The sequence below is a fragment of the Lepidochelys olivacea genome, assembly GCF_965140295.1.
Source record: "Lepidochelys olivacea isolate rLepOli2 genome assembly, chromosome: 3".
Taxonomy (NCBI): domain Eukaryota; kingdom Metazoa; phylum Chordata; order Testudines; family Cheloniidae; genus Lepidochelys; species Lepidochelys olivacea.
In genome coordinates this window covers 103,531,119-103,557,795 of record NC_140413.1, presented here as the reverse complement: position 1 = coordinate 103,557,795, position 26,677 = coordinate 103,531,119, and the positions used below count along the sequence as shown (strand labels likewise).

At 43.8% G+C, this 26,677-nt stretch overlaps 1 long non-coding RNA gene across 1 annotated transcript in view; it reads left to right on the top strand.

Annotated features, from left to right (window-relative positions):
* Window positions 1-3,477: 3,477 nt before the first annotated feature.
* LOC311517928 overlaps window positions 3,478-26,677 on the top strand; it is a 145,306-nt gene continuing 122,106 nt past the window's right edge. The window contains exons 1-2 of the long non-coding RNA XR_014710824.1: window positions 3,478-3,627; window positions 5,735-5,872. This is a non-coding gene — a long non-coding RNA (uncharacterized lncRNA). The remainder of the gene's footprint in view (window positions 3,628-5,734; window positions 5,873-26,677) is intronic.

The following is a 26,677-nucleotide window of genomic DNA, read 5'->3' as shown; positions in this document are numbered from 1 at the left end:
TTCCGGCTGTGTGTACACTACTGCTTACGCTGGTATAAGTTATGTCACTCGGGTGTGAATAAGCCACCGCCCAGGAGCGACCTAGGTCACACCGACCTAAGCACTGGTGTTGACAGCGCTTTGTCAGTGGGAGAGCGTCTCCTGGCGACACGGCTCCTGCCGCTCGAGGAGACTGGAGTGATTAAGTCGACAGGAGAACTCTCTCCTGCTGGCTTAGAGCGTTTGCACTAGCAGCACTACAGAGGGGCGGCTGCATCGGTGCCGCCGTGCGGCTGTAAGCTCTGGAGTGTAGCCGGAGCCTTAGGGATCACATCTGAAAGGTCATCGTCTGGTTGCATGTCAGTGGGATGGCGGTGGCTGTTTAGTTAAAATCTGAAGACAAGAGGGGCGGGAGGGATGGTGACCAAAATTATAATTTTTAGATTAGAAGAAGGGGATTCTTATAGAATGCAAAATCCAGAGGCACTTTGAAATGAGTATTAGCAGGATGCTTTAGCGTCTATAGTTGAGGAAAAAATAGCTCCACACCACCAACTGTCTCTGTGATTCCAGTTCAGCTAAAGGGTAAGATGAGAAAGAGCTGTCTTGGTTGCTTATATAGTCCATGTTGTTGCACTTATGTATTGTAAAAAGAACTCCTGGGTTTGACTTCTTGTGCATATTTAAAAGATGGTCGTTTCTTTCAGTACATGATGGATGGTATGTAACATAACATTATCCCATGCAATGTGATGCAACATTGCATAAAGCTATTACATCTGCCCCTGAGCACCAGGGAGCATAAAAATTGGTTTTAAAGAGCTCTCTTCATAGTCAAAATACATGCCAAAGTACTTTTCAAACCAAAGTGCTGGGTTGGATGGAGGCAGTCACAGTGGTCATTACACACTCAGCAATAGCTTATGCATAGCCATGGACATCAAAACTTGTGCTTTCTTTGATATAGGGAGAGTCTGTTGGCCTGATCGGTGGCACTGTAATGTTAATCTACTGTGAATATTTGCGCTTATGGAAACGTCAATATCTTTGATGTTTTCTTGTTTAGTGACATTATAAATAAATAGGGGCATGTTATATTTGATCAGTGCGAGCCAATAATAGCATCTCATAACAACAGGAATTAAAACACTGGTGTTTCATGTGGTCATAGTTAATGGTCTACAGATAAAATCTTGACTCCCCTAATTGAAACTGACATATCTGACAGGATTAGGAATATATATTGGAATCGTTTTATCTTTTCCCTTCCCTCATTTTATAGCACATTTAGTCATAAGCAACCTTAACCTTCAGTTTCTTTTGAAATATGATATAGGTGACGACAAGACTATATGTGCAGTTCAAGGGCCATATTCTTCCCTTAGCAACTATTACATGGAGGTCAGTCAGGGCAGAATCTAGCCCAGTCTTCATTTGCTGCTGGAAGCAGAAAACTGTATTTTAGACAGCATGCATACCGAAAATTTTACCTGAGTATATACTGATTAACATGAGGAACAACACTGAATAAAACCATTGCACACAATTCAGATTCCAGTCCATTCAGATTTCTTGAATGATCACAAGGCTGGGCTGATATAATATAATAAAGGACAACTATGATTTAAGGGTGTGCATCACAACTAGTTTTGTACCTATTAGGAATAAGCCATAATTTCTGGCCAGATTTTTGGCTTAAGTATTATAATTTGGAACGATAAGGCATTAACATTTATGACAATATGTTGCTCTGCTGTTTACATGTTTCAGGGAAACAAAGACAATCCCTGCCCTGAAGAGATTATAATCGCTATTCAACCATGACAAGACAAACGAGCCGTAAACAAGAGTGGTAGAAGGGGAAAGAGAGAACGAGGATTATAATAAGATCACACAGTTACTCAGAATGGCATTGAGATGGGGTGTACAAACCCCTCACTGGGCAATGGGGGGGCTAGGAAGCAGCTCTTGTCAGGCTCCACCCAGCCATGCCTGAAGAGCGTTTTCTCAATGATGGTGGAGCTTAAAAGGGTGCCACAGGGGGCAGACCTGCACTAGTAGCTTCTGCCAGAATACAGTAGGAGCCCCACACTGCTCTAAACTGGACCTCAGCTCAGAGCTGTAGGCCACCGCATACGGGACAATAGAGCATCTGCTTGTGAGTGAGGAAGGGAACATCCTGACCCTTTTCCGGTCGGATGTGTGGTGGGCCAATAGCCAGGTCTTTGTCGTGCCTCTGGAGGGGCAGGGACACAGTATGAAGTAACCCAGAGAGTAGGCTAGTTGGTATCCTTACCCAGATTGCACACCTGAACTGCCCACCCCAGGGCCCTGGCTTGAAACCTGGTGGAGTGGGTGGGTCCGGGTTCCCCTATCGCCAATCCCTGAGCTTGAGCCACTAGATGCTATGGCTAGGTCTAGGGAGGCATCTCCCCATCACAGGCATACACACCTCTTCACAGTTCCATTACATTTGGTGGTCCCTGTCGCCCCCCCCCTCCTCCCCCGGTATTATGAGTAATAAAGAAACCAGTTTCAGGTGGACCTGAGATTTAGGATTTACATTTTTCTTTAAGAAATCCAGAGCATGTTTTAAAATAGTATCCCATTTGTAAGGCAATTGGGGATGTTTAATAGATACTTGTCTTTTTTAAAAAATAGCAACATTAATTTAGTGCAGGTGCACAGTGGTGGAACTGGCCAGTGCATAAGCAGAGAAGGTACAGAATAGGCAACATTTGAATAAGCATCCTCACTCTGCTCTAGTAATGTGCCTAACCCTGATTTAGATGGAGAACAAAGAGGATGGTTCAGTCTCTATAACCCTTCAGTCCACGGCATCCCTGCAGAAACTGCCAACAAAGTTTGCCTTCTGGAACCAATTCATTGGGGTGCTGGGTTTTTGTATGTTAACGTATGTCAAGTATCACGTGTTCTGAGACCACCAACTCATTTCAGATCTGGCAATCAAATGCAAAGTGGTTGTGGCACAAAGACACTGGGCCAGATCTTCATCTGGTGTAAATCAGTGTCACTCCATTGCATATATACCAATTTATACCAGATGAGGCTCTGGTCCACAAAGTCTGTAAGTAAAGAAGAACCGTGTACTACTGAGGCATAAGTAGCAGATGTAATAATCAGTTGTGAAAGAGCCTCCAGGTCTTCTCACCTGGGAGGAGAAAGCTTGATTTTGTTGCACCACAGGGAAAAGGGTGAGTTCCATGAGAGCAAAGAAAAGTTTTGACTTGTTTCATGCAGGTAGTTTTATAAGTGACAATGTACCATACAAATCTGCCCTTGGTACAAATTCCAATGAAGAAAGCTTCCATCAGTTAAGACCTCAGCTCCTGAGGAGGTAAATAAATAAGCCAATAGTTAAACATTTGCAAACTAAATTTGCAAATAAATCCCACCCTTTATTTTAAACCATGTGGCCAATTTCTAGCCTGGCGTCCTACAGTCTGTGCAAAGTGGGGTGCCAAGACAATATGTTAATATCCCACTTGGTACAGAGACAATTAAGGAAGCAACCAGGTAATTCTTAGAAACTTCCTGGGAAGCATGAAAGGGAAAGCAGCGGTGTCCGGTCACACCTTACCTTAATCCTGATATAGACCTGATGAAATCTGCATCTGATTCTGTACGGTATGCCTAATTTTGTGACAACATCATTAACAAATTGGGCTGGCTGACACTTGTAAAATGGTTTTAACTCTGCATGTGCTCCATTATTGCATGTTTCACAACTTTTTGAATACCTCCCTGCTAAGATTTTATGAAAAGGATCCAGTTAATTACTACTGAACTAGAGTGGGTTTCTACCATCATGATCAGCGTTACTGCAAAGGGATTTATAATGACAATGATTCTCTTAATGTGCTATCGGCTTCATCTTGTATTCCCAAGAAATGCATTTCCCAGCATAGGTAGATTTTAAATTAATTTATACATGGAAAGTGTGTTTTTTCCCCTAAGTCAATTCCTGTCATGCCGACAGCAATCTTATTATATGAAACACTGATAAGAATATCCATCAGGAATGTATTTGATGTCTGGTTTCCACCACTTCAAAAATATTGAAAAGGCAATGAAAGGAATATGTGTAATTAAACACTAAGTACATATTGCAAAGTAGAAAATGATGTAACCCATATCATACATGCTGTAAAACACGGAAAGCAGAAATGTTATAAACAAACATATACCCACTATAGTGAGTGCTGTTGTATCCACAATAGTTAGGGCTGAATTCTGACTTCCATTGTAATCCCTCCTTTTCAGTGACTTCTTTTTGGCAAACAAATTCCTGTAACATGGAAAGTTCTCTGCTTGGCTCAGCCAGGAGAGGAAATTTTTTAGAATGTTTGAGCAAAATTAACTCTGGTTTCCTGGTCAGATAATGCCCAGTTATGCATAGGTGCACAGATAAATACAGTCTCTCTCTTCAAAATTCCTGCTGTGATATCAGTTTCATATGGTATTCGTCACTACCACTCTGTGAATCAGCTGCTCTGGTTTACCTTAAGGCAGCTATATTTCAGTGATGGGAAATGTGACCCTTATACATCCCTTACTAAAAAGGGTTTACTGTATTAGTATATTTTGACTGGACCATTACTATACAAATCAGAGAAATGGAAGACCTCTTAGGTCATCTGCTCCATCCTTTCCATGTCCTTGTTCTCCACAAGCAATATAGTGTGTGTGATGCATGTAAAACACTCAAACACCTCTCCTTTCCCCCAGGAAAAGGCATCACTATGGCAAACTGGCTAATACATAGTTGATTTAGTTTCCCAGCTGGAGATTGCTAGATCTGAACCTGCTTGCGACAAGAAATGAAGACTAGCAAACCTCGACGTAGTGCTATTATAGGCCGCTGCCTCACGAAAAAGGATTCCTATCTGATTTTAATGCCATGTGCTATGGGCAGCAGTGTATGACTCAGTGTTATAAAGAGATAGTGACATATATTAATTACCCTCCCTGAATCTTGGATTTACAGGAGTGAGTCGTAGGATAATGTAATTTCATAACACTTACCTCAGAAGTATCTTAATGTGTGGCCTTATACTTTCACTATTTTACCCGTTCACATGGCTGATTGGAGAAGATGATTCATGGTCACAAACAACCTCACATTATTAACTAGTAATAATTAGTGTGATTTATATGGTGCCATAGGCATGCATAATGAGGGCACTGTACCTAGGGGCTTGCAGTTGGCTGCATACAGATGTGACAGTCATATCATGAACTCACGGTGAGTGGGGCTAGTGACATGACATGCAAGTACAAAGGCTCTTGGAAGCATTTTATTTATCCATTTGTCAATGATTCCAGATCATACATTGCCCCACTGCACACTAGAGATCAGTCAGTGGACAGGCTGGGGTCAGGGGCACTTTGGAGGAGGGGTAACGGGGTCAGAGATAGGGGCTGTATTCACTTTCCTAAGCATCTCCATCTGCATTTGGTAGGAAGAGCAGGCACCTGCTGGAGTGCCTCAGGGCATGAGCAGGGGCAGAGCCATGAAAGAGTTGCAGAGCCTGTTTAGGGGAACATGCCTTCTATGTGGATGGTCCTGTGTCCCTGAGATATGTTCAACTGTGCCACTTTTGACAAGTTGTTTAATCTCTGTGCCTCTCTGACCTCATCTGTCATAAAGTTTGCACAGCTGTGTCAATTGCTTTGAGACCTAGAGATGAAAAATGTTATCTAAGTACTAAGTGTTATTGTTTCCGTTATCTAGGTCTTATGTGATCCTCATTGTCAGAGTTTCTGAGCACATCACAACCACTAAAGGATTTTATCCTCCCAATACTTCTGCAAGCAAAGGAAGTATTATTGTCATAATCTCCATTTTGAAGATGGGAAATGGAGGCACAGGGTAGGTTAAATTATTTGCTCAAAGTCAAACAGCCGTCTGACTAGGGAATGGACCTCAGATCCCCTGAGTCCCAGCTCAGTGCATTAACCACAAGACCATCCTCACTCCTGTACTCCAAGTATGCCAATGGGCTGTACTCATCTCCATTATAATGTATATCTTTCTTTCTTTTCATCCTATTAAGTGAGCACCTGGACTTTAGATAGACAGCTCCTGAGGGACGATTAGTGGTAGAAGGTTCTAGCTGAAAGAAGTGTGTTTTGAGGAAGGATTTGAATGATGAGTCAATAGATAAAACTTTGGGGAAATTGTGGGCCACAATTTTGTTTTGGAAACCACAACTTTTAACACACCTCACAACTTTTTATCATTGCTGCATATTTGCATGGCATTGTGTCCCCATGTGCCAGCTAGCAATGCCACTCACTCAGATTTGGCCAGGCCACCCTGCCGAATTTGAGTGAGTGGTGATGCAACCTGGCCCCACACCATAACCACTGCTTTAACAAACTGGGGCCTCAATCTCTGAACCAAAAAATCATGACTTTCATACAGCCTTATCAACAGGTGCATTGGAGGAGGGAAGCTGCTTCATTTATAGGAAGAAAATTCTTGCCAGGCTGTATCGCCTTTCTCTTTTTAAAGGTTAGTAAGATCTGGAGTTCAGAAGTGGTGGTGGTGGTGGGGAATATTGAGTTAAGAATATAAAGTGTGTCTATATAGGAAAGAATATATTATATTTCAAACTATCTCTCTCTCTAATTACCAGCATTTGTGAAACACCTGTTACCTGTTCCAGCTAGATCCCATTAGTTGTCATAGCAACTAATGGGATCTAGCTGGAAAGAGCCTTCAGTTCTCCACCCTACTCTTTGGTTTAACTGTTGGCTTCTCCCTTTGAATGTGCTGCTATCTTTTCTTCTGCTCTGGTTCTTTGAGGAATGGTTTGATGAAGAGGTGAGTCCTGTGTTAAGAGCATTTACTATATTAATATTTGCAATATATTACCTACTACAATTAGAATTGTTCTCACTTCATGCTGTTTGGGGCATCATGCTATGTATATATGTTTGTATATTTTTCTGGTCCCTGCATGCATATTACTCACAAGAATGCTAATGGAAAATTAGACACCAGTTCTGAGAGGAGAGTAAAATATAACTAACCCTAATTAATGTAAGTTCTACTCACATCTGGCTGATTTAGAAAGAAATTGCTCTGTCTGTGAAAGTGTTTTTTTCTTCATGGATTTCTTTTAGGTGGCAGGGAGAACCAGGGCAGCCTGGGAGGAACAAGAAAGCACAGCAAGTAAAGGTGGTGAGGTGTACAATAAAGCCCAGAAGGTGATGTTCATAAGCTGGCCTAGTCCTCAGGGACAACACAGCACAGTCACAGTTCATGCTTTAATAGTAGTGACACACTCTCATGATGACAGGTTTCAGAGTAACAGCCGTGTTAGTCTGTATTCGCAAAAAGAAAAGGAGGACTTGTGGCACCTTAGAGACTAACCAATTTATTTGAGCATGAGCTTTCGTGAGCTACAGCTCACTTCATCGGATGCCAGTGAGCTGTAGCTCACGAAAGCTCATGCTCAAATAAATTGGTTAGTCTCTAAGGTGCCACAAGTCCTCCTTTTCTTTTTACTCTCATGATGGTTTGCCTGCTGATCTGGAAAATTATAGTTCATGTCACAGCAGACTTCACTGGTTGCTGCCCATAACCATCCCCTACACAGACTCCTAAATCCTGTCTATGTGTTATGTTATATGTGGTATTTTTACAATCTAGCCATTTTTAAAAGAGCTACATGGGTGGTTACATTGGATGTATCGGAGTAAGCTACATAAGCGTAGACCTTATTGCTGAGTTACTGGCCCTAGTTTGGGCAACTTTTGTGTGGCATAAGCCAGGAGTAGAGTGCTTTTATTCAATAGCATAAAGGCTGAGTGTACTCTTTGGTGAGCTTGGCACTTTGATGTGCAAAGTCTGGGGAGGGGAATGACTGTATCCAATAGTTCCTTTGAATAGAGTCATTGTTAAATGAACAGTACATGAACACAATGCACGTGTACCTTTTGCTGTACCAAACACGGTACTCTAACTTTTTAATGCAGGAAACATGACATATTTGGAAAGGAGGCACGCACAATTAGCAAAAGCTAATGTAGCAGAAAACTAGGCATGATGTGAAAATAATATATCAGGCAACAATTTCTGTGGCTTTGTTTTTATGCTTTTCTGCAGAACCAGTCCTGGGGTTGTGAAATCAAGTGCACCCACATCTTGAATACTGCATGCGGATCTGATCATTTCATCGAAAAATATATATATATTGGAATTGGAAAAGGTTCAGAAAAGGGCAACAAAAACGATTAGGGGGATGGAACAGCTTCCATATGAGGAGAGATTAATAAGACTGGGACGTCTCAGCTTGGAAAAGAGATGACTAAGGGGGGGATAGGATAGAGGTCTATAAAATCATGACTGGTTTGGAGAAAGTAAACAGGGAAGTGTTATTTCTCCTTCTCATAGCAGAAGAACTAGGAGCCACCAAATGAAATTAATCGGCAGCACGTTTAAAACAAACAAAAGGAAGTATTTTTTCACACAATGCACAGTCAACCTGTGGAACTCCTTGCCAGAAGATGTTGTAAAGACCAAGACTATAACTGGGTTCAAAAAAGAACTAGGGGTTGGTCCTGCTTTGAGCAGGGGGTTGGACTAGATGACCTCCTGAGGTCTCTTCCAAACCTAATCTTCTATGATTCTATGATAAATGAATTTATGGAGGAGAGATCCATCAATGGTTATTAGCCAGGATGGGCAGGGATGGTGTCCCTAGCCTCTGTTTGCTGGAAGCTGGGAATGGGCAACACTGGATGGATAACTTGATGCTTACCTGTTCTGTTCATTCTCTCTGAGGCATCTGGCATTAGCTGCTGTCAGAAGACAGGATACTGGGCTAGATGGACCTTTGGTCTGACCCAGTATGGCCATTCTTATATTTTGAACATTGTTTCCCTTACCCTTGGGACCCCAAAATGCTAGGGCTAGGTGCAGCAGCAATAACAACATTGTCTTATTTTAAGGAAGATGGAAGTGCTGAGAGCAGTGGGGGAAATGCAGGTGTGGGAGGGTATCTTAAGAAACTAGTGCATCATCCATACAAGGCAATTGTTGTATTACCCCTAAAACTCAGTTACACTAACACTGATCTTCTGTATGCTTCAGAAGCAACAGAAATGAAAGTGTCCAAGTTAACGACAGAGAGTAAGTTTGATCCCAAATATGATTAACATAGTGCCTGCAAGCTGAAGCCTGAGGGTGACCTCTACTTATTTGAGGATGGATGAGCTTATCGCAAAACGCTCGGTCTGACCCAAAAGCTGAGCTCTTGGGTTTTCCTTTATTAAATTATTGTCTAACATTTATATTACAGTGATGCCATTGGGAGTTGGGCATCTGAGTGTCAAGGACAGGAACACTTCTGTAAGCTGCTTTCAGTTAAGCCTGCAGCTGTTAGGGGACGTGGTTCAGACTTGGGTCTGGGTTTGCAGCAGGCTAGCGGGTCTGGCTCAAACCAGGCAGGGCACTGAAGTCCTAAGCTGACTGGGCAGGAAAGCAGGGGCAGAAGCAGTCTTGGCACATCAGGTGGCAGCTCCCAGGGGGTTTCTGTGATCCAACCCGTCACGGTAGTGCTGTTTGAAACAATACTGTGTTAAAGCACACTAGGGAACACTATAAAAAGATTCTTTGTATACACTGTAATGTGTAGAGAGTCCCAAACACACTCCTCACAATTTTTTTGATATCTACATAGAACTCAAAAATAGCTAAAATTAAACCTCAAAACTTGAAAATAATAAGCCCTGAAAAGCAGAAGCCCTCCATATAAAGAAAAAAGTCCCTTCTCCAAGAAGCTTGCAATATAAGAAAAGGGACATACCTAGAGTATCCAGACAGGAGTAAGGTCAAATACATACATTCTTTAAATACATAGATACACCCAAAGTTTGAAAAGAATATTTTTGAGTAAATGCCTCTCAACTGGCCACCACTCCTCATCTCTTTTCTTATAGGCCCTGTGATAGAGATGACATGTGAGTTCAGATTTGTTGGAGAAGCTTAGGGAGGATATTACACATGTAAAATCCAGCAGCATGGGACAAGGCCCTGTTATGTCTGTCGGAAGCTGACAAAAGGGCAGACAAGGTTGGCATCATTGACAGAGCTGAGGGAGTGACACCATCAGAGGCAAGAACAGAGCAGAAGGGAAAGGTACAGTTGTGAAGGGCCTTGAAGGTCAGGGCAAGAGGATTGAACGTGATGTGGTGAAACAGGAAGGGGAAGTCAACGAATGGCTACGCAGGTGGTGTCGGAGAGAAGGCTTTGGATTGTTTGACCATGGGATGGTGTTTCAAGAAGGAGGAGTGCTAGGCAGAGATGGGCTCCACCTAACGAAGAGAGGGAAGAGCATCTTCAGAAGCAGGCTGGCTAACTTAGTGAGGAGGGCTTTAAACTAGGTTCACCAGGGGAAGGAGACCAAAGCCCTGAGGTAAGTGGGGACGTGGGATACCAGGAGGAAGCATGAGCAGGAGAACGTGAAAGGGGAGAGCTCCTGCCTCATACTAAGAAAGCAGGACAAACAGCAAGTTATCTCAAGTGCCTATACACAAATGCAAGAAGCCTGGGAAACAAGCAGGGAGAACTGGAAGTCCTGGCACAGTCAAGGAATTATGATGTGATTGAAATAATAGAGACTTGGTGGGATAACTCACATGATTGAAGTACTGTCATGGATGGATATAAACTGTTCAGGAAGGACAGGCAGGGCAGAAAAGGTAGGGGAGTTGCATTGTATGTAAGAGAGCAGTATGACTGCTCAGAGCTCCGGTATGAAACTGCAGAAAAACCTGAGTGTCTCTGGATTAAGTTTAGAAGCGTGAGCAACAAGGGTGATGTCGTGGTGGGAGTCTGCTATAGACCACCGGATCAGGCGGATGAGGTGGACAAGGCTTTCTTCCGGCAACTAATGGAAGTTACTAGATCGCAGGCTCCGGTTCTTATGGGAGACTTCAATCACCCTGATATCTGCTGGGAGAGCAATACAGTGGTGCACAGACAATCCAGGAAGTTTTTGGAAAGTGTAGGGGACAATTTCCTGGTGCAAGTGCTGGAGGAACCAACTAGGGGCAGAGCTCTTCTTGACCTGCTGCTCACAAACCGGGAAGAATTAGTAGGGGAAGCAAAAGTGGATGGGAACCTGGGAGGCAGTGACCATGAGATGGTCGAGTTCAGGATCCTGACACAAAGAAGAAAGGAGAGCAGCAGAATATGGGCCCTGGACTTCAGAAAAGCAGACTTTGACAACCTCAGGGAACTGATGGGCAGGATCCCCTGGGAGAATGACATGAGGGGGAAAGGAGTCCCGGAGAGCTGGCTGTATTTTAAAGAATCCTTATTGACATTACAGGGACAAACCATCCCGATGTGTAGAAAGAATAGTAAATATGGCAGGCGACCAGCTTGGCTGAACACTGAAATCCTTGCTGATTTTAAACACAAAAAAGAAGCTTACAAGAAGTGGAAGATTGGACAAATGACTAGGGAAGAGTATAAAAATATTGCTCTGGCATGCAGGAGTGAAATCAGGAAGGTCAAATCACACTTCAACTAGCAAGAGATGTTAAGAGTAACAAGAAGGGTTTCTTCAGGTATGTTAGCAACAAGAAGAAAGTCAAGGAAAGTGTGGGCCCCCTTACTGAATGAGGGAGGCAACCTAGTGACAGAGGATGTGGAAAAAGCTAATGTACTTAATGCTTTTTTTTGCCTCTGTCTTCACGAACAAGATCAGCTCCCAGACTGCTGCACTGGGCAGCACAGCATGGGGAGGAGGTGACCAGCCCTCTGTGGAGAAAGAAGTGGTTCAGGATTATTTAGAAAAGCTGGACAAGCACAAGTCCATGGGGCCGGATGCGCTGCATCCGAGAGTGCTAAAGGAGTTGGTGGATGTGATTGTAGAGCCATTGGCCATTATCTTTGAAAACTCATGGCGACTGGGGGAGGTCCCGGATGACTGGAAAAAGGCTAATGTAGTGCCCATCTTTAAAAAAGGGAAGAAGGAGGATCCTGGGAACTACAGGCCAGTCAGCCTCACCTCAGTCCCTGGAAATATCATGGAGCAGGTCCTCAAGGAATCAATTCTGAAGCACTTAGAGGAGAGGAAAGTGATCAGGAACAGTCAGCATGGATTCACCAAGGGCAAGTCATGCCTGACTAATCTAATTGCCTTCTATGATGAGATAACTGGCTCTGTGGATGAGGGGAAAGCAGTGGACGTGTTGTTCCTTGACTTTAGCGAAGCTTTTGACACGGTCTCCCTTACTATTCTTGCCAGTAAGTTAAAGAAGTATGGGCTGGATGAATGGACGATAAGGTGGATAGAAAGCTGGCTAGATTGTTGGGCTTAACAGATAGTGATCAATGGCTCCATGTCTAGTTGGCAGCTGGTATCAAGTGGAATGCCCCAAGGGTCGGTCCTCAGGCCGGTTTTGTTCAATATCTTCTTAATGATCTGGAGGATGGTGTGGATTGCACCCTCAGCAAGTTTGCAGATGATACTAAACTGGGAGGAGAGGTAGATACGCTGGAGGGTAGGGATAGCATTCAGAGGGCCCTAGACAAATTAGAGGAGTGGGCCAAAAGAAATCTGATGAGGTTCAACAAGGACAAGTGCAGAGTCCTGCACTTAGGATGGAAGAATCCCGTGCACCTCTACAGACTAGGGACCGAATGGCTAGGCAGCAGTTCTTCAGAAAAGGACCTAGGGGTTACAGTGGACGAGAAGGTGGATATGAGTCAACAGTGTGCCATTGTTGCCAAGAAGGCCAGTGGCATTTTGGGATGTATAAGGAGGGGCATTGCCAGCAGATCGAGGGACGTGATCGTTCCCCTCTATTTGACATTGGTGAGGCCTCATCTGGAGTACTGTGTCCAGTTTTGGGCCCCATACTACAAGAAGGATGTGGAAAAATTGGAAAGAGTCCAGCAGAGGGCAACAAAAATGTTTAGGGGACTAGAACACATGACTTATGAGGAGAGGCTGAGGGAACTGGGATTGTTTAGTTTGCGGAAGAGAAGAATGAGGGGGGATCTGATAACTGCTTTCAACTACCTGAAAGGGGGTTCCAAAGAGGATGGATCTAGATTGTTCTCAGTGGTAGCAGATGACAGAACAAGGAGTAATGGTCTCAAGTTGCAGTGGGGGAGATTTAGGTTGGATATTAGGAAAAACTTTTTCACTAGGAGGGTGGTGAAACACTGGAATGTGTTACCTAGGGAGGTGGTGGAATCTCCTTCCTTAGAAGTTTTTAAGGTCAGGCTTGACAAAGCCCTGGCTGGGATGATTTAATTGGGGATTGGTCCTGCTTTGAGCAGGGGATTGGACTAGATGACCTTGTGAGGTCCCTTCCAACCCTGATATTCTATGATTCTATGATTCAAAGTGAGGAATGCCAGACAAAGAAGTTTATCTTTACTCTGGGGCTACAAATGTATCCTTCTAGCACAGTCCATCTTATTAATTACAATCCTATGACATTCATTCTTGCATCTAAAGATCCACCTTCTTCCCATGAGAGCAGTTAGTGACTTTGGTAGTTGTTGTTACGTTCCCAATATCAGGCTGCATGGAGAAAAGAGCTAGCTGAGTGGTACAGTTCTTGTATCTTTTCAGGGTCTGACTGTGTCCCCACTGAAATCCACCTCAGCTCCACTAGCTTAGAAAGTTGCAGTGGAGTGAAAAGCTAGGAACTTGACATGAGGTGGTAAAATCTGCCTTTTTCACAAAAGATTTTAGAAAATATCCCCTTATGTAATCTTGCATGTTTCACTCTAAGGAAAAAAAGAGACATTTTCCCCAGTAGTGAATCAGAATCCACAGAGAGGAGACTGACAAAGAAAATCACCCATGTCCCAGAAGAGGAGCGCTGTGTAGCTCAAAATCTTGTCTCTCTCACCAAAATAAGTTGGTTCGATAAAAGATATTACCTCATCCACCTTGTCTCTCTAATGTCCCAGATGTCATCATCAAAATACCCACAAGTAAAGTTATACTACGAGACACTCACTGGGTATGTCTACACTGTAAGGGGCCATGAGGGAACTGGAGGTGAGGCAGGCTGAACTGATTCATAGATCCCAAGGTCAAAAGGGACCACCTTCTAGTCTGACCTCCTGTATAGCACAGGCTATGGGGGAGCTAGGCAGAAGCTGAAGGTCAGGAGGGTGGCTGGATTGGGGCTGCGTGGGAGCTGGAGGGAAATGCGTTTTGGAATTGGGAAAGGGGTCCTATTCTTGCACCAGGGTCATATTTTCAGGTAGTTCCAGAGAGATAAAAAGAGATCCAGTTTTAGTGATGTTTCTAGCAGAGCAGTGCAGACCCAGAGGGGCTGGATAAGCTTCAGATGAGCATCCAACCTCATAGCTGTGTATGTGAACCAGACTGAACCCAACCTCTAAAATGCATCAGTTTCTGCTGCCTTTGAGGGGATCAAACAGTCTGGAATGTTAGCAAAACCATGCCAACCCCCACTGGATATCAGATGACACAGGACTCTGACCTGACTTTGGGGCTTCAAATTCCCATGATTCCCTTACACATGCTGCGGGCCACATCCAGGAGCCCTTATTTAGTTCTTCTTTCAGCAAAACACTCACATTTAAACATCTTCAGAGTCTGGTAAACCACTCACCCCTTTGCAGCTCTTTGTTAGTGTCACTTCCTCAACGCTGTGAACATCCCCATCTCTTCTGCCCATCATGTTTGGTGCACATGCATCACCCGAGCACAAGTTACATAATGTTTTTAAATGCTTCTGGTTTCCCTAATAAACCACATTTGGCACTGAAGTTGTTCACTGGGTTATTATATAACAGGGCTGGGATGTGCACAGACAATGAAGGTATAGTTTTATGAGGACTTGAAGTACTAATTTTGCAGAATGTTCTCCTTGTCTCATGACTGCTCCCAAAGCAGCCAGGTGGAAAAAAGAAAAGAAACTCTACAAAACAATGAGGATTACATCAGTATGAAGATCAAACATCCAAAGAGAACACAGCAGTATAAAATTGTGACTCATTCCAGTAAAATCCAAAATGCATGGGTTCACTCACTGAGCCAGTGTATTGTACAATTATATGAGGTGCAGGGACTGGTAGGCAGCCCTTTGTCAATTGGTCCTGCTCAGCTGTGGATTCTTTGCTTGATGATGATTAGTTAACCCCTTCCAGGCAGGCTCAGGGGTCAGAATTTTTTTTATAGAGCAGATGTTAATAGTTTATCTGATTAATTTAGCTCCCTGCCCTGTTTTCAGATTAGCTGGGAACAGACTGCAGGTTGGATTTGAAGTCAGTAGAAGTATTCTGATATTAAAAAGGTGTGAAAGCAGAATTGGGCCCTTTCAGTTTTACACCTGACGCTGAATTGTTTTTCAGTGAGCAGCTGTGACCAATTTCAATCAAATTCAGAGATGGTTCATTTAGTCTCTTCACTATTCCTTATTGCTTAATAACGAAGTGTGATTGGTCAACTCAGTCACATGGGATTTTTTTTCAGCTCACTCACTGAGGAACAGAAATTCTATGGGAACAGAAATTCATTCATGCAAACGAGCTGCAGCCTCATTTTCACTTAAGACCGTGTCCAAGATCTGATCACACAAAGCCCCGGACGTGAAAAGAAAGCTCGTTGAACTGAAAGGAAACCAGAGTAAACAGCAGACTCATACAAAAGGGGACTTTATGCTAAAGGCAAGTTATACATTTAAGGGTGAAATGCACACTCTCAACATAGGCATTTGGAAAAGTGGGCGCTCACTTTTGCCTGTGTATGTTGGAAACTTTTATCCTTAAAGTGAGGTTATGGTGAGAAAAGTGACTTTGTAAAAATTTTACCTTCTTATACAGCAGCTCAGCTTTCTTAGTACCCTGAGATTAATCTACTTCATCTAGTGATGAAAATAAGTTTTGTATTACTTTTAATAACAATTAGCATATCAATGAGAACGTGAGCTGGAATCTATTCCATTCTGGCTCATGATTCATCAACAGAATGATTAACAAAGTTCCAGCTACAAGACCAAATTTGCCCTCAGCCCCACCTTGGTAACTGCTATCACTGAAGATAGCTGAGGGCATAATATGAAAACAACAGGGTTGCCTATAGAAGGTGACCAAGGGCAGGATTTTGCCTTTCAAGCTTAATTATTGATGGTGATGCTCGAGCTGAAGTTTCCTTTTCAGGCCACAGGTTGACTTTGCAAGACTGGCAATTAGAAAAGCCATCATTTTACCTGCAAACTGATAAATCTGATCTAGGAATCACTGAGAGGCAATAAACATGGAATGCCATAATGCCAATTTGAGAGGCTGCTTTTCAGAACAAGTACCACACTGTTAGGTCTTGTAGTGCCAAAATCTGCCTAACCACAAAGACATGTCCAGCTATTTCTTGTCTTGTTGTACAAGAATGCTGTGCTAATATCAGTGCAGAGTGGTCAATCCGCTGAACAGCTGGTTTTCAGTGAGATACAAATATTGAGATTTGAATCCATGTATGCACCAAGACTCCCATTGACTTCAGTGGGCTTTGAATCAGGATCCACAAGGTATGCCAAGAATAGACTGACTTCACCTTCCAACAACTAACCCAGACTGGTGTATAAAGCAGGCTGTGTAATTGCTTTTACTTGTGTTACAACAAAAGAGGTTACTGAACCATTTCCAATCCTCCTTTTGAGCCAGACGAGCAAGCAGTTAATTATGAGAGTTATTGCTCATGACATTTCAAAATAATTTAAAAAAAATCAAATCCCAAATGTGACTAATCCTGGAATCCATGGGATGAATGGACTATCCCAGAGTAAAAGTAAATCATGGGCGATTATCTCCTTCATGTGAGAGACAAGTTCTAACCGTTACCAAACAAATCCCTCTGACTCACTAGGGTTGCTTGTATTACTTCTGATCCTCCCAGCAAGGAAAAGGCTGGGTGGTTGAGGAGCTACAAGTTTATTTTTCTACGGAATATGAGAGTGTCAGCACTCAGAAAAGTGGCTGCCATGAGCTGTAGGTTTCCCGAATGGGAAACATAACTTATAACACAGAGAATGGCAAGTACTTCACAATGTGTGGTATGCCGCCAGAATATTTTTTCTCTGTTTTACATTTTTTTTTTTTTTTAATTCTCAAGAAAGGTATTGGCTGGAAAGCCCTGGAAGCAGGTCCTCCCCTATCCTAGGGATGACAAATATTTGCTCCTTACTTGACTTTTATATGTACGCCTGTCATTTGCAGTTATTTGTACCCCAGCAAGTATTAAAATGGACATTGAATATTTGTAGCTACTACCATATGTCTGTTGCATTTATGCCAGATTCTGGGGCTTCCTTGGTACTTGCAGCCCAATATGCAAGGTTTTTCTGAACCTCCATTTCCAAAAGTGTGGTGCACCAGGGAGTTGCCTCAGCCTTTGAATGCAGCTGCAGTGGGATTCAGGACAGGGGTTATTGGATCCCACCTCCTCTGCTCCCCATCCCAGTGCAGAAGACTCCTCTACCATTACTCACATCCACTGGCCTTCCCAGCTCCAGAATGATCCTTTCCTTTTCCTTTTCACTGCTAGATCTCTCCCTCCTTACCCCACCCCTTCAATGCATCCCTCTTGTCCCTTCTCATTGTTGGCTCCCCATTTCACTCTATTCCAGATCTCCCTCCTGTTCCCTCTTCCTGGTGGCTCCTTCCCTCTGAGATTCCAGCTGAGGTTTCAGAACTTCCATCTCACCTGGTTTCCTTTCCGGAGTGGAAATTAGTGTGTATTGCGATGGTAGTTTTATAACATGGATGCTTTTTTAGTTGGGATTGGACTACATCCAGCTTTAATTTCATATAGGCCACAGAACATCCACCCGATGATAACTCTATGTCACTACTAAAGTGGTGTGAAATATTTTGGCCGAAAGCTTTTTCAGAGAAAAAGGCAGATTTGGTGACACTTAAACCTTTCATGAATTTGTGTCAGTTCTGTTGAATTATTCATGTAAAAAAACTTCCCAAAAACTCCAAAAAAATTGAAACTTTCTGGACATTTTCAAAATGAAATGTCTTAATTTTTCATTGAGAAATTTCCTTCAACTTTATTTAAAAAAAACCCTGCTCAAAATAGGACAAAATATTTTGTTTAACCACAGATGAACTATTTCAACGTTTTGATTTGCCATTTTTTTCCCCCAAATTTGTTTTCTGGTCAACCTGAATATTTTTTTTTTATTTCTTTAAAAAGAAATTACCAGTGAACTGAAAAGTCAGTTATTCGCATGGCTCTAGTTGCTACCATATTTGAATCAGTGACCTAGAAATTAATGGTTCTGTATTCCATTACCATTTCCTTGAGCCACTGAGCCTTCCTGATAGGATGATCTAACAGTGTATGGGTGTGCTATACACATACCAGAGTGCTGTTTAATAGCTTCAAGAAAGTCATGTCTAAATGTTTTATCTTGAAGTATTTAATTTTGCGTAGAGAACTGGGATAATTTCCCTCAAAGGGACATATTGCTACACATTTATCTGCTTGAGAAAACTTGGGAGAAACTTCTCCCATCTGAATGTTGTTCATACTATTACGCACTTGTCCATGTTATGATTCTTTACTGATGCTGAGTCTAATTTAATTTTGTAAGTGTTCTCATGGTGTCATCAGTTTGCTGCTGGCTGTCAGATGGGAAATTGTTCCTTTTGTTGAATACACTGCTAATTCATTAAAAGTAATTATTAAGTAGCATGTCAAAGCGTGCCTAATATTAGAGCTACATGGGCATGTCTGAGGAACTCTACTTACAACACTTACTGCAAATGCAGCTGTCTTGACACTGTCCTGAGTCTTTTACTGTGAACAACTGTGCATAGTAAAAGTCACTCTCCCTGAGATAGCATGAACTAGGAAGATTTAAAGAACAGAAACGCTGGTCCAAAATCATCCCTGGTGTAACGCCACTGACTTCATTAGAGCTACACTAGAGATGAATTTGTCCCAAATATGCAGTGCATTAGAATCTCTTGGTTAGTGCCAAGGTGTTTGTCATAAATATAAAGGGAAGGGTAAACCCCTTTGAAATCCCTCCTGGCCAGGGGAAAGCTCCTCTCACCTGTAAAGGGTTAAGAAGCTAAAGGTAACCTCGCTGGCACCTGACCAAAATGACCAATGAGGAGACAAGATACTTTCAAAAGCTGGGAGGAGGGAGAGAAACAAAGGGTCTGGGTCTGTCTGTAGTCGTCTTGGCCAGGGACAGAACAGGAATGGAGCCTTAGAACTTTTAGTAAGTAATCTAGCTAGGTATGTGTTAGATTATGATTTCTTTAAATGGCTGAGAAAAGAATTGTGCTGAATAGAATAACTATTTCTGTCTGTGTATCTTTTTTGTAACTTAAGGTTTTGCCTAGAGGGGTTCTCTATGTTTTTGAATCTAATTACCCTGTAAGATATATACCATCCTGATTTTACAGGGGGGATTTCTTTATTTCTATTTACTTCTATTTTTTATTAAAAGTCTTCTTGTAAAACACTGAATGCTTTTTCATTGTTCTCAGATCCAAGGGTTTGGGTCTGTGGTCACCTATGCAAATTGGTGAGGCTTTTTATCCAACATTTCCCAGGAAAGGGGGAGTGCAAGTGTTGGGAGGATTGTTCATTGTTCTTAAGATCCAAGGGTCTGGGTCTGTAGTCACCTAGGCAAATTGGTGAGGCTTTTTACCAAACCTTGTCCAGGAAGTGGGGTGCAAGGTTTTGGGAAGTATTTTGGGGGGAAGGACGCGTCCAAACAGCTCTTCCCCAGTAACCAGTATTAGTTTGGTGGTGGTAGCGGCCATTCCAAGGATAACGGGGGTAATATTTGTTACCTTGGGGAAGTTTTGACCTAAGCTGGTAAAGATAAGCTTAGGAGGTTTTTCATGCAGGTCCCCACATCTGTACCCTAGAGTTCAGAGTGGGGGAGGAACCTTGACATGTTGGCAGCGGTGGGATTAACCTGAAATCATTTTGAGATCCAGTTGAGATTTTTTGAACTAGAAATACAGATTTTAAAAAGGAATTTTTAGGAAGTCCAGAAGGCAGCTTTGAAACTGAAAGCAGCTTGGTTTCTCTCTGCTTTGTGGCCAAGCAGAGACAAAAGGGGATTATCTTGTGAATTGCAGGTTTTCTTGCCTGGAGGCAGGGTACTTAACTCCTGCAGGGAAATTCACAGTCTTCCAACCCAGAGGTTTTTTTTTTTTTCTTTTCTTCCTAAAAGTAAATAGGGGGTGTGTGCTCTACCCATTTGCCTGGAGACAAAAGTGGCAGGGTTTTTTTTTAGGATTTTGATTTTTTTTGTTTTGTTTTACAAGGAGCACAGGTTTGAAAAGAAATTTTTTTTTCTTTGGGCTGGGTAAGCAGTTTTCCAAGTAGTTGGAGGTTTTTTGCTTTAATTTGGGCCCAGAGCAGAGACAAGGGAATTGTCTTTTTCTGTAGGCTGACAATCACTATCAGAGAATAGGTACTCTATTCCAGCACAGCAAAAGTTTACAGCCAAGTTTTGTTTGTTTATTTCTAAACCTCGGGTGTAAAGTTAGTTAAAAACAGAGAGGTTAGAATGGCCAAATCCTCAGCTCGACTACAGCTGGAATTAGCCAAATTTCAGGCTGAGGAAAAACAAAGGGAACATGAAAGACAGATAGAACTCATGCGGCTGGAGAAGGAGGTACAGGAGGCTGCCCACAAGAGGGAAATGGAGGCAAGGAAGCATGTGGAGGAGATGGAGAGGATAAAGGCCCAGCAGAATATACCAACAAACCCTAGCAATCCTTCTCCAGGTACCACTTCCCATCCCAGAAAGTTCCCCACCTACAAGGCAGGTGATGATACTGAGGCCTTCTTAGAAAACTTCGAAAGGGCCTGCCTTGGGTACAACATCTCTACTGACCAATACATGGTAGAGCTGAGGCCGCAGCTCAGTGGACCCTTAGCTGAGGTGGCAGCTGAAATGCCTAAAGAACACATGAACAAGTATGAACTGTTTAAATCCAAGGCGAGAGTCAGAATGGGGATAACACCCGAGCAGTCTCGTCGGAGGTTCAGAGCCCTAAGGTGGAAACCAGACATGTCATTTACCCGACATGCCTACCACATTGTAAAACATTGGGATGCCTGGATATCAGGAGCAAGTGTTGAATCTCCAGTAAATTTGCCCTTCCTAATGCAAATGGAACAATTCTTAGAGGGTGTTCCTGAGGAAATAGAAAGATACATCCTAGATGGGAAACCCAAAACTGTAATTGAGGCAGGAGAGATTGGAGCCAGATGGGTGGAGGTGGCAGAGAAGAAGAAAACTGGTCGCAGTTGGAGCGGAGACCAGAAGGGACCACCCCAGACCACACCCTATTACCGGGGGCCGCCCAAAGCCCCACCTACCTCCCAAAGAACCCTCCAGACCCCTTATCGTCCCACCACCCCGTTCTCCAGCAACCCTCCTCGCCCCGGTGACCCGTCAGCTGGACGATGTTTTAAATGTAACGAGCTGGGGCATGTAAAGGCCAACTGCCCCAAGAACCCCAACAGATTACAGTTCATTGCACCGGAATCACACCAGAGGTCCACAGGCCCAGATACCTCCCAGATACCCTTGGAGCGGAGGGAAACTGTGAGTGTGGGTGGGAAGAAGGTCACCGCGTGGAGGGACACCGGAGCACAAGTGTCAGCTATCCATGCTTCCTTAGTGGACCCCAATTTAATCAACCCAGAGATCCAAGTGACGATTCAACCCTTCAAGTCCAACTCTTTCAATTTGCCTACAGCCAAGTTGCCTGTCCAGTACAAGGGCTGGTCAGGAATGTGGACTTTTGCAGTCTATGATGATTATCCCATCCCCATGCTGTTGGGGGAAGACTTGGCCAATCATGTGAAGCAGGCCAAGAGGGTGGGAATGGTCACCCGCAACCAGGCTAAACAAGCCGTGAGGCCTAGCTCTCTTCCGGAAACTTCTATCAGGACCCAGTCAGAGGTGATGGACCTGGACCCCAGGCCAATGTCTGCAACAGCAGTAGTGGATCCAGTCCCAGAGACCCAGACGGAACCAGTCCCAGAACCGGAACCAGCCGAACAACCAACACCAGACCCCGTGTCAGCACTGAATCCAGTACTTGCAACCTCAACACCAGAGGGCCCCACCGAACCTGAACTGGCAGCAGCCGATAACCCTACACAAGAGGCTCAGCCGGAGCCTGAATCCCAACATAGTGCACCAGCGGAGAGCGGTTCACAGTCAACAGAAACAGCTCCATCCCCTATATCGCTTCCAGAGGGACCAAGCCTAGGTCCACAATCCCATGAGGAACTGATGTCTCCAGCATCAAGGGAACAGTTCCAGACCGAACAGGAAGCAGATGAAAGCCTCCAGAGAGCTTGGACGGCGGCACGGAGCAACCCACCGCCTCTCAGCTCTTCTAATCGATCCAGGTTTGTTGTAGAAAGAGGACTTTTATACAAGGAAACTCTTTCTGGGGGACACCAGGAAGACTGGCATCCTCAGAGACAGTTGGTAGTTCCAACTAAATACCGGGCCAAGCTCTTGAGCTTAGCCCATGATCACCCTAGTGGCCATGCTGGGGTGAACAGGACCAAAGACCGTTTGGGGGGGTCATTCCACTGGGAGGGAATGGGCAAGGATGTTTCTACCTATGTCCAGTCTTGTGAGGTGTGCCAAAGAGTGGGAAAACCCCAAGACCAGGTCAAAGCTCCTCTCCAGCCACTCCCCATCATTGAAGTTCCATTTCAGCGAGTAGCTGTGGATATTCTGGGTCCTTTTCCGAAAAAGACACCCAGAGGAAAGCAGTACATACTGACTTTCATGGATTTTGCCACCCGATGGCCGGAAGCAGTAGCTCTAAGCAACACCAGGGCTAAAAGTGTGTGCCAGGCACTAGCAGACATTTTTGCCAGGGTAGGTTGGCCCTCCGACATCCTCACAGATGCAGGGACTAATTTCCTGGCAGGAACTATGAAAAACCTTTGGGAAGCTCATGGGGTAAATCATTTGGTTGCCACTCCTTACCATCATCAAACAAATGGCATGGTGGAGAAGTTTAATGGAACTTTGGGGGCCATGATACGTAAATTCGTAAATGAGCACTCCAATGATTGGGACCTAGTATTGCAGCAGTTGCTCTTTGCCTACAGAGCTGTACCACATCCCAGTTTAGGGTTTTCCCCATTTGAACTTGTATATGGCCGTGAGGTTAAGGGGCCATTGCAGTTGGTGAAGCAGCAATGGGAGGGATTTACACCTTCTCCAGGAACTAACATTCTGGACTTTGTAACCAACCTACAAAACACCCTCCGAACCTCTTTAGCCCTTGCTAGAGAAAACTTACAGGATGCTCAAAAAGAGCAAAAAGCCTGGTATGATAAACATGCCAGAGAGCGTTCCTTCAAAGTAGGAGACCAGGTCATGGTCTTAAAGGCACTCCAGGCCCATAAAATGGAAGCATCGTGGGAAGGGCCATTCGTGGTCCAGGAGCGCCTGGGAGCTGTTAATTATCTCATAGCATTCCCCACCTCCAACCGAAAGCCTAAGGTGTATCATATTAATTCTCTAAAGCCCTTTTATTCCAGAGAATTAAAGGTTTGTCAGTTTACAGCCCAGGGAGGAGACGACGCTGAGTGGCCTGAAGGTGTCTACTACGAAGGGAAATGTGCTGGTGGTGTGGAAGAGGTGAACCTCTCCATGACCCTTGGGCGTATGCAGCGACAGCAGATCCAGGAGCTGTGCACTAGCTACGCGCCAACGTTCTCAGCCACCCCAGGACTGACTGAACGGGCATACCACTCCATTGACACAGGTAATGCTCACCCAATTAGGGTCCAACCTTACCGGGTGTCTCCTCAAGCTAAAACTGCTATAGAACGGGAGATCCAGGATATGTTACAGATGGGTGTAATCCGCCCCTCTGAAAGTGCATGGGCATCTCCAGTGGTTCTAGTTCCCAAACCAGATGGGGAAATACGTTTTTGCGTGGACTACCGTAAGCTAAATGCTGTAACTCGCCCAGACAATTATCCAATGCCACGCACTGATGAACTATTAGAGAAACTGGGACGGGCCCAGTTCATCTCTACCTTGGACTTAACCAAGGGGTACTGGCAGGTACCGCTAGATGAATCTGCCAAGGAAAGGTCAGCCTTCATCACACATCTCGGGCTGTATGAATTTAATGTACTCCCTTTCGGGCTGCGAAATGCACCCGCCACTTTCCAAAGACTTGTAGATGGTCTCCTAGCGGGATTAGGAGAATATGCAGTTGCCTACCTTGACGATGTGGCCATATTTTCGGATTCCTGGGCAGACCACCTGGAACATCTACAAAAAGTCCTTGAGCGCATAAGGGAGGCAGGACTAACTGTTAAGGCTAAGAAGTGTCAAATAGGCCTAAACAGAGTGACTTACCTTGGACACCAGGTGGGTCAAGGAACTATCAGCCCCCTACAGGCCAAAGTGGATGCTATCCAAAAGTGGCCTGTCCCAAGGTCAAAGAAACAGGTTCAATCCTTCTTAGGCTTGGCCGGTTATTACAGACGATTTGTACCGCACTACAGCCAAATCGCTGCCCCACTGACAGACCTAACCAAAAAGAAACAGCCAAATGCTGTTCAGTGGACCGGAAAGTGTCAGAAGGCCTTTAACAAGCTTAAAGCGACACTCATGTCTGACCCTGTACTAAGGGCCCCAGACTTTGACAAACCGTTCCTAGTAACCACAGATGCATCCGAGCGTGGTGTGGGAGCAGTTTTAATGCAGAAAGGACCTGATCAAGAATTCCACCCTGTAGTGTTTCTCAGCAAAAAACTGTCTGAGAGGGAAAGCAACTGGTCAGTCACTGAAAAAGAATGTTATGCCATTGTCTACGCTCTGGAAAAGCTACGCCCATATGTTTGGGGACGGCGTTTCCACCTGCAAACCGACCATGCTGCACTAAAGTGGCTTCACACCGTCAAAGAAACTAACAAAAAACTTCTTCGGTGGAGTTTAGCTCTCCAAGATTTTGATTTCGACATCCAACACATCTCAGGAGCTTCTAACAAAGTGGCTGATGCACTCTCCCGTGAAAGTTTCCCAGAATCAACTGGTTAAAATCGTCCTTGAGATGTGGAAAATATTGTTAGTCTTTATGTACTTGGTAGTATATTTAGAGATGCATGTGTCTTATTAACTCTGTTTTCCTAGAGCTCCAGGAAGAAATCCCAGCCAGTGTTTCACCCTAGCTGAGATTTGGGGGGCGTGTCATAAATATAAAGGGAAGGGTAAACCCCTTTGAAATCCCTCCTGGCCAGGGGAAAGCTCCTCTCACCTGTAAAGGGTTAAGAAGCTAAAGGTAACCTCGCTGGCACCTGACCAAAATGACCAATGAGGAGACAAGATACTTTCAAAAGCTGGGAGGAGGGAGAGAAACAAAGGGTCTGGGTCTGTCTGTAGTCGTCTTGGCCAGGGACAGAACAGGAATGGAGCCTTAGAACTTTTAGTAAGTAATCTAGCTAGGTATGTGTTAGATTATGATTTCTTTAAATGGCTGAGAAAAGAATTGTGCTGAATAGAATAACTATTTCTGTCTGTGTATCTTTTTTGTAACTTAAGGTTTTGCCTAGAGGGGTTCTCTATGTTTTTGAATCTAATTACCCTGTAAGATATATACCATCCTGATTTTACAGGGGGGATTTCTTTATTTCTATTTACTTCTATTTTTTATTAAAAGTCTTCTTGTAAAACACTGAATGCTTTTTCATTGTTCTCAGATCCAAGGGTTTGGGTCTGTGGTCACCTATGCAAATTGGTGAGGCTTTTTATCCAACATTTCCCAGGAAAGGGGGAGTGCAAGTGTTGGGAGGATTGTTCATTGTTCTTAAGATCCAAGGGTCTGGGTCTGTAGTCACCTAGGCAAATTGGTGAGGCTTTTTACCAAACCTTGTCCAGGAAGTGGGGTGCAAGGTTTTGGGAAGTATTTTGGGGGGAAGGACGCGTCCAAACAGCTCTTCCCCAGTAACCAGTATTAGTTTGGTGGTGGTAGCGGCCATTCCAAGGATAACGGGGGTAATATTTGTTACCTTGGGGAAGTTTTGACCTAAGCTGGTAAAGATAAGCTTAGGAGGTTTTTCATGCAGGTCCCCACATCTGTACCCTAGAGTTCAGAGTGGGGGAGGAACCTTGACATGTTGGCAGCGGTGGGATTAACCTGAAATCATTTTGAGATCCAGTTGAGATTTTTTGAACTAGAAATACAGATTTTAAAAAGGAATTTTTAGGAAGTCCAGAAGGCAGCTTTGAAACTGAAAGCAGCTTGGTTTCTCTCTGCTTTGTGGCCAAGCAGAGACAAAAGGGGATTATCTTGTGAATTGCAGGTTTTCTTGCCTGGAGGCAGGGTACTTAACTCCTGCAGGGAAATTCACAGTCTTCCAACCCAGAGGTTTTTTTTTTTTTCTTTTCTTCCTAAAAGTAAATAGGGGGTGTGTGCTCTACCCATTTGCCTGGAGACAAAAGTGGCAGGGTTTTTTTTTAGGATTTTGATTTTTTTTGTTTTGTTTTACAAGGAGCACAGGTTTGAAAAGAAATTTTTTTTTCTTTGGGCTGGGTAAGCAGTTTTCCAAGTAGTTGGAGGTTTTTTGCTTTAATTTGGGCCCAGAGCAGAGACAAGGGAATTGTCTTTTTCTGTAGGCTGACAATCACT